Consider the following 8,190-nt stretch of genomic DNA (forward strand, 5'->3'; position numbering starts at 1 on the left):
AGTATTTTGGAGGCACCAAGCACTTCACAAGATCTGAGCCACTGTGAGGCCTTAAACACTTTCAGTGCTCAACAGGCTCCAGCCATAAGGGACCCAAGCAAATGCAAATATTTAAGTATATCAAGTGATCCCGCTACTCCAGAGGTTACCAGTACTTCAAAGTATCCCAGAACTTTGAGGATCCCAAGAGTTTCTAAGGTCCTAAGGACTTCTGAGGCTCCCAACACCTCGAGATCCCTTAGCATTTCTGAGGCCCCAATAACCTTAAAGGCTCTTAACACCTTTGAGAACCTCAACACTTCAAAGGCCCCCAGAATCTCTGAAGTTCCAAGTACTTTGAAAGTCCCCAGAATCTCTGAATTCTCAAGTTCTTTGAAGGTTCTTAGCACATTGGATATTCCAAATACCTCAGAGATAGTACTACAAATATTCCAAGAACTTCAAAGGTCCCCACCACCTTAAAAGCCCCTGAACACATTAAAAGTTCCAAGCAACTCTGAGGTCTCCACCACCTTAAAGACCCTTAGCACTTCAGAAGCCTTAAGCATGTTGAAGGCCTGGAGTAACAAGAAGTTTTCAAACACTTCCAAATCCCAATAAGTTGAAGTCTCTGATCATACCTAAGGCTCTGAGTATCTCAGATGCTACTGGAATCAAAGATAACTCAGGACTTGAGAGAACCCTAGTCTGTCAGAGGCCCAAAGCATCTCTCAGAAACAAGCAATTTCAAGGTATCAGAGTACCTACAAATCTCAGGGAATCTCAAGGTCCCCAAACAACATCAAAATATAGAAGACCTTTAAAAATGTTCATATAATTATGAGCTAGGGCATTATTATTGTGGTGGACACTTGTGCTAAAGACAGCCTCATGAACGACATTCTGCAGAAACTAGGGGTACAGCTGAAGAAGTACTGAATATCTAAAATCTGAAGAAGGTAATCATACAAAAGTTTGTATGGCAGGGTTACCTAGAGAATAAACCACTAAATTCACTGGAGAATGCGTTTTTCTGACAATTCACAGTCATTCATGAAATGAAGAAATGGAAATTTTACACTTTACAAAGTCTATAGCAGAGATCTCTGGAACTAACCATTGCAATACAGTAAAGTTGAAAAACAGGAGGTAACAACCAGAGCCAAAGCAAAAAGCAGTGACTAATTTCCAGCTTGAGCCCTTCGTAGAGTTCCAGCCTCTGAAAATGACTGAAAATGTCCTAATTTTGCTACCAAAATTAAGTGATATTGAAAGTACTAGTGAAATACCCTGCAGAGTGTCATATCCTTCACTGAGTGAGGAGTGGGAAGCAGAAGAGCAACAGGGCAATGGGTATTAATGATTCCAAAGGGAAAAGAGAGGAGGAAAGAGAAGTGCATTTGATGTTGATATTTGGAACTGTGTTTCTAACATTAGGATATAGGTCTTATTGGAATCAGTGCAGTTCAGTCACTCAGTCATGTCTGATTCTTTGAGACCCCATGGACTGCAGCACACTAGGCTTCCCTGTCCATCACCAACTCCCAGAGCCTGCTCAAACTCATGTCCATTGAGTCGGTGATGTCATCCAACCATCTCATCCTCTGTTGTCCCCTTCTCCTCCTGCCTTCGATCTTTCCCAGCATCAAGGTCTTTCTAAGTATTCAGTTCTTCACATCAGGTGGCCAAAATATTGGAGCTTCAGTTTCACATCAGTCCTTCCAATGAATATTCAGGACTGATTTCCTTTAGAACGGACTGGTTTGATCTCCTTGCAGTACAAGGGATGCTCAAGTGTCTTCTCCAACACTACAGTTCAAAAGCATCAATTCTTTGGTACTCAGCTTTCTTTATGGTCCAACTCCCACATTCCTACATCACTACTGGAAAAAACATAGTTTTGACTATATGGACTTATTGTCTGCAAAGTGATGTCTCTGCCTTTTAATACACTGTCTAGGTTTGTCATAGCTTTTCTTAGAAGGAGCAAGCATCTTTTAAAATCACAGTGTGCAGTGATTTTGGAACACAAGAAAATAAAATCATGTACATCCATACACGACTACTGGAAAAACCACAATTTTGACTAGCCAGACCTTTGTTGGCAAGTAATGTATTGGCTTTTCAATATGCTGTCTAGTTTTGTCATAGTTTTTCTTCCAAGGAGCAAGTGTTTTTAATTTCATAACTGCAGTCACCATTTGCAGTGATTTTGGAGTCCAAAAAAATAAAGTCTCTCACGGTTGCCATTGTTTCCACATCTATTTGCCATGAAGTGATGGGACCAGATGCCATGATCTTCACTTTTTGAATGTTGAGTTTTAAGCCAGTTTTTTCACTCTTCTCTTTCACTTTCATTAAGAGGCTCTTCAGTTCCTCTTCCCTTTCTGCCATAGGCTGGTGTCATCTGCATAGCTGAGATTATTGATATTTCTCCTAGCAATTTTGATTCCAGATTGTGCTTCATCCAGCCTGGCATTTCGCATGATGTACTCTGCATATAGGCTAAATAAGCAGGGTGACAATATGCAGCCTTGTCACTCTCCTTTCCCAATTTGGAACCAGTCCATTGATCCATGTCCAGTTCTAACTGTTGCTCCTTGACCTAAATACATATTTCTCAGGAGGGAAGTAGGGTGGTCTGATATTCCCATCTGTTTAAGAATTTTTCACAGTTTATTGTGATGCACACAGCCAAAGGCTTTGGTGTAGGCAGTAAAGCAGACGTAGATGTTTTTATGGAATTCTCTTGCTTTTTCCATGATCCAATGGATGTGGGCAATTTCATCACTGGTTCCTCTGCCTTTTCTAAATCCAACTTGAACTTCTAGACGTTCTTAGTTCACATACTGTTGAATCCTAGCTTGGAGATTTTTGAGCATTACTTTGCTAGCGTATGAGATGAGTGCAATAGTGTTATAGTTTGAACATTCTTTAGCATTGCCTTTCCTTGGGATTGGAATGAAAACTGACCTTTTCCAGTCCTGTGGCCACTGCTGAGTTTTCCAAATTTGCTGGCATATTGAGTGCAGCACTTTCACAGCTTCATCTTTTTTTTTTAATTTTTTATTTTTCAGTGGGTTTTGTCATACATTGATATGAATCAGCCATAGAGTTACACGTATTCCCCATCCTGGTCCCTCATCCCACCTCCCTCTCCACCCGATTCCTCTGGGTCTTCCCAGCCAACCAGGCCTGAGCACTTGACTCATGCATCCCACCTGGGCTGGTGGTCTGTTTCACCACAGATAATATACATGCTGTTCTTTCACAGCTTCATCTTTTTGGATTTGAAATAGCTCAGCTGGAATTCCAATACCTCCAATACCTATGAACTAGCTTTGTTCGTAGTGATGCTTCCTAAGGCCCACTTGACATCACACTTCAGGATGTTTGGCTCTACGTAAGTGATCACACCTTTTTGGTTATCTGGGTCATTAACATTATTTTTGTATAGTACTTCTGTGTATTCTTGCCAGATCTTCTTAATATCTTCTGCTTCTGTCAGGTCCATATTGTTTCTGTCCTTTATTTTGCCCATCTTTGCATGAAATGTTCCCTTGGTATCTCAGATTTTCTTGAAGAAATCTCTAATCTTTCCCACTCTATTGTTTTACCCTATTTCTTTTCATTGATCACTTAGGAAAGATTTCTTATCTCTCCTTGCTATTCTTCAGAACACTGCATTCAGATGGATATATCCTTCCTTTTCTCCTTTGCTTTTTGCTTCTCTTCTTTTCTTAGTTATTTGTAAAACATCCTCAGATAACCATTTTGCCTTTTTGCTTTTCTTTTTCTAGGGGATGATTTTGATCATCACCTCCTGTACAATGTGACGAACCTCTGTCCATAGTTCTTCAGGCACTCTATCAGACCTAATCCCTTGAATCTATTTGTCCTTTATACTGTATAATTATAAGGGATTTGATTTAGGTCATACATGAATGGTTTAGCAGTGTTTCCTACTTTCTTCACTATAAATCAAAATTTTCCAATAAGGAGCCAGTCCCTCCCATAAGGAAGCTTCCACAAACCTCTTATCCTTCTCTATCAGAGGGAAGATAAAATGAAAATCACAATCACAGAAAACTAACCAAACTGATCACATGGATCACAGCCTTGTCTAACTCAATGTAACTATGAGCCACACTGTGTAGGGCCACCCAAGATGGACACCTCATGGTAGAGAGTTCTGATAATACATGGTCCCCTTGAGAAGGGAATGGCAAACCACTTCAGTATTCTTGCCTTGAGAACCCCATGAACAGTATGAAAAGGAAAAAAATATATGATAGTGAAAGATTAACTCCCCAGGTCTGTAGGTGCCCAATATCTTACTGGAGAAGAGTGGAGAAATAGCTCCAGGAAGAATGAAGAGATGGAGCCAAAGCAAAAACAGTGCCCAGTTGTGGATGTGACTGGTGATGGAAGTAAAGTCTAATGCTGTAAAGAACAATATTGCTGTAAAAAACAATATTGCTGTAAAGTCTAATGCTATAAAGAACATTATATCTGATACTTTGGATAAGAATCCCTTAGAAGAAATGGAGTAGCCCACATAGTCAACAAAAGAGTCTGAAATGCAGTACTTGGGTGCCATCTCAAAACAAGGCACTGTTCGTTTCCAAGACAGAGCATTCAATATCACAGTAATCCAAGTCTATGCACCAACCACTAATGCCGAAGAAGCTGAAGTTCAATGGTTCTATGAAGACCTACAAGACCTTCTAACACCAAAAACTAACACCAGAAAAAGATATCCTTTTCATCATAGGGAATTGGAATGCAAAAGAAGAAATTCAAGAGATACCCAGAGAAACAGGCAAACTTGACCTTGTAGTACAAAATTAAGCAAGGCAAAAGCTAACAAGTTTTACTAAGAGAATGCACTGGTCATAGCAAACACCCTCTTCCAACACACAAGAGATGATTCCACACATGGAGTTCACACATCCCCTGATGGTCAATACTGAAATCAGATTGATTATATTCTTTGTGGTTGAAGATGGACAAGCTCTATACAGTCAGCAAAAACAAGACCAGGGACTGACTGAGACTCAGATCATGAACTCCTTATAGCAATATTCATATTTAAATTGAACAAAGTAGGGAAAATCTCTAGATCATTCAGGTATGACCTAAATCAAATCCCTTATTGGAACATTGAATCTTTTTCTACCAACTAATTTCAGGAGGTTTACAGGCTATATTCATCAATCAGGTTTTGGGCAAAGTTCAGAGACTATGTCTTTAAATAACTTTTGTAGATTGAATTTGGTTTGCTATCGAAATTCTCCATGTGTTTATTAGCTTTGAAAAAAAGAGTATTTTTACTGTATTCAGTGACATGAATCAGATAGTATATAGAATTTGAAGAGATAATTCCATAAATGTTTGAAAGTGGAAATCATAATAAAACATCCGGCCATAAGTGGAAATAAAAAAGAAAAAACACAATATATATAGTCTTCCAATGGTCAATAAGCTTGTTGAAAAATGATTGACATTTTCAATGGTTTTGCTTCTTTACTGCAAACTAAAGAAAAAAAGGAAAGGCTAAATGATGAGGAAATCGTGTCCATTTATGCACCGCCAGTTCTGAGTGAGGCACCAATGTAGGATCTGGGGATACTCCTGAAGCCCAGCTCTAGATTATGTGAGAGAGATAAATCTGTAAACTAGCAGTGTGGTAAACACTGTAACAGGGAGTGAGCCTTGGGTACCATGAAAATGTATAAAAGTTTATGTGACCTCTATTGGACGATGGGACAGGAAAGAGGACATCATAGGGTGCTATGAAAATCCAAGAGATGCTTAAATAAGCTTGGGACAGTCTAAAAGGGGCATTAGAGCACACTATGAAAAGATTGTGTATTAGGTATTTCTTTGAAACTTAACCCAACGTGGGGGAAGAGGTAATGGCAAAGGGGAGGACACATCACAGGGTGCTGTGGAAATAGAAAATGCATTTAAATCAGTTTGAGAGGAGGGCAGAGGGGAAAGGGGTGGTTGTAGGCAAAAAGACATTGTATGGTACTACAGAAATTAAAAAGATGGGACTGTCAGAAAATTCTTGGTTAGTGAAAACCTGAGGTCTGAAAGTAATATTGGAGATGAGGAAAGGAGTAAATATTGAGGCACTAAAGGCAGCATGAACATTGGGGAAGAAACAAATTCTTTCCCCAGTGGCTCAGACCAGACCACAAAGAATCTGCTGGCAATGCAGGAGACCTGGGTTCGTTCGGTCCATGGGTGGAGAAGATCCCCTGGAGAAGGGAATGGCTACCCACTCCAGTATTCTTGCCTAGAAAATCTCATGGACAGATGAGCCTGGCAGGCTACAGTCCATGGGGTTGCCAAGACTCAGATACCACTGAGCAACTGAGCACAAATGCTTATTAGGGTCATGTCATGGGGAAAGTGAAGAAAAAAGAATGAGATGGGGAAGAGAGGAGGAGGGGCTAGATTCCCAAAGGGTAGAAGTTGTGACTAATTTTAATGAGGCCAAAAATGGTTAATAATAATACTAATCCTGGAATAATGAAAAGAAAAAGGCTTCTTAAAAGCAGAGCTTCTAAAAACCAAAGAAAGGAGTCGATCTGTGGGCTCTCTGAAAGGTAAACTGGTACCTCTCTGAGGAGCTATCTTGTTAAGGTGTACAGGTTGTTTTAAAGGTGTGTGTGGGTGTGTGTGCGTGTGTGCGTGTGTGTGTTGGCAGGGGAGGGGACCAGTAGGGCAGAGTTAACACTTTGATTCTCTTCTTCAGCCAGTGTATTAAGTCCAGAGGGCTACCTGGCACGGTGGCCCATGCTGTAGGAAGTCTTGTGGTATCAGGTTTCTTTCCACCTCCGGAGCTTTCACACTTTCTTTCCTCCCTGTGCTAAGGAGTTCAATGCTGCTCCCATCCATTCTATCACCAGGGGCGTCTGAATCCTCTGCCTTGCCCTGCAGCACATCTGGAGAGGTGGGAGTCATCCCTCATGTTCAAATCAGCTATATGCATAAGAAGGTCTGGTCACTCCCAAGGACAACCATACTGCCCAGAGAGCTAAACACAGTAAGAACTAAGTCCCCTAATAGGGAGCACTAAGAAGGAGTGCCTCACCTAGCCTCCTGGGTCTCAGAGGGAGCAGCTGTCACACACAAAAGAGTGGCCAGGGCATTTCTTCTTTCTTTGCCTCAGGCAGACTTACCCTGCTTCCACCTGTGTGCAAGATAAAGTCACTGGGGCCAGGGTAAGCTAGCAAATGACTTTCTGGCAAAGGCCTAGGGACCCACAGACATCAGCCTGCTGGCAAAGACAAAAGTAGGAAGCATGACCCCTCAGCAGCTCCAAATTCATTTAGCAAGCGAGAAAATAGTGGGAACCTCTTGGGCTGCAGAAGATCAAAAGGCATGTTTGGGGGCCTGGAGGGGCCATATTTGTCCATAGTGGCTCCAGAGGTAGGCAAGGTGTAAATCTGAGGTTCAGATTGCTGAATTACTTTCCGGTCTAGAACCACAGAGGTAGCAAGTGACAAATGCTAGACAAGACCCCCTGTCCACTCCCAGCAAATCCAGAGTGTTTCCCTATAGGTCACCCTGCTGTCTTTCTCTGCCTGGCAATGTACTCACAAAGTCACTGTCTTCAAAAGAAACATGTGAACTCAGTGGGACAGTCCTCAGTAACCCCAACTGTAGCCTCAAATGTTTTGGGCGGCAAGGCTGACGTAAACCTTTCCCCTTTTACAGGAAGGGACCCAGAGAAGTCAGTCAGCTCCAGGTTAGTCAACTAGTAAGTGGGAAAACCTGCAGGGCAAAGATTTGTTGAGCATCTCATTTGTAGTGGGGGCTTGCCACACATTATTTCTGTCAGACCAGTGACACCAGTAGCATCCTCGTTTTGCAGGAAGTGCCAGCTCGCTCAGGGAAAGAGTGTCCTTCCAAAACCCAAGTCCCGGTTTTCTTTGGCCCTGGTGGGAATAATCACCGAGTTGTCTAAAATGGCTATTTGCAAGTATGGGCCAAGAAGCTGAATTCAGTCAGGGAATCAGCAGTGCCCAGGATAAAGGGAGAAAAGAGTGGGAGTACACCACAAGCTGTACTATAAGAGATATGATTGCTGGAATCCTGAAAGGTCTTGGGTAGGAGGCTCCCTGGGGCTGCACCAAGGGATGGGTGACCTTCCCCAGCCCAGGAAGGGAGTAACAAATAGCCCAGCCTCAGTCCCTG

The sequence above is a fragment of the Muntiacus reevesi genome, chromosome X (genome assembly GCF_963930625.1).
Source record: "Muntiacus reevesi chromosome X, mMunRee1.1, whole genome shotgun sequence".
Lineage (NCBI taxonomy): Eukaryota > Metazoa > Chordata > Mammalia > Artiodactyla > Cervidae > Muntiacus > Muntiacus reevesi.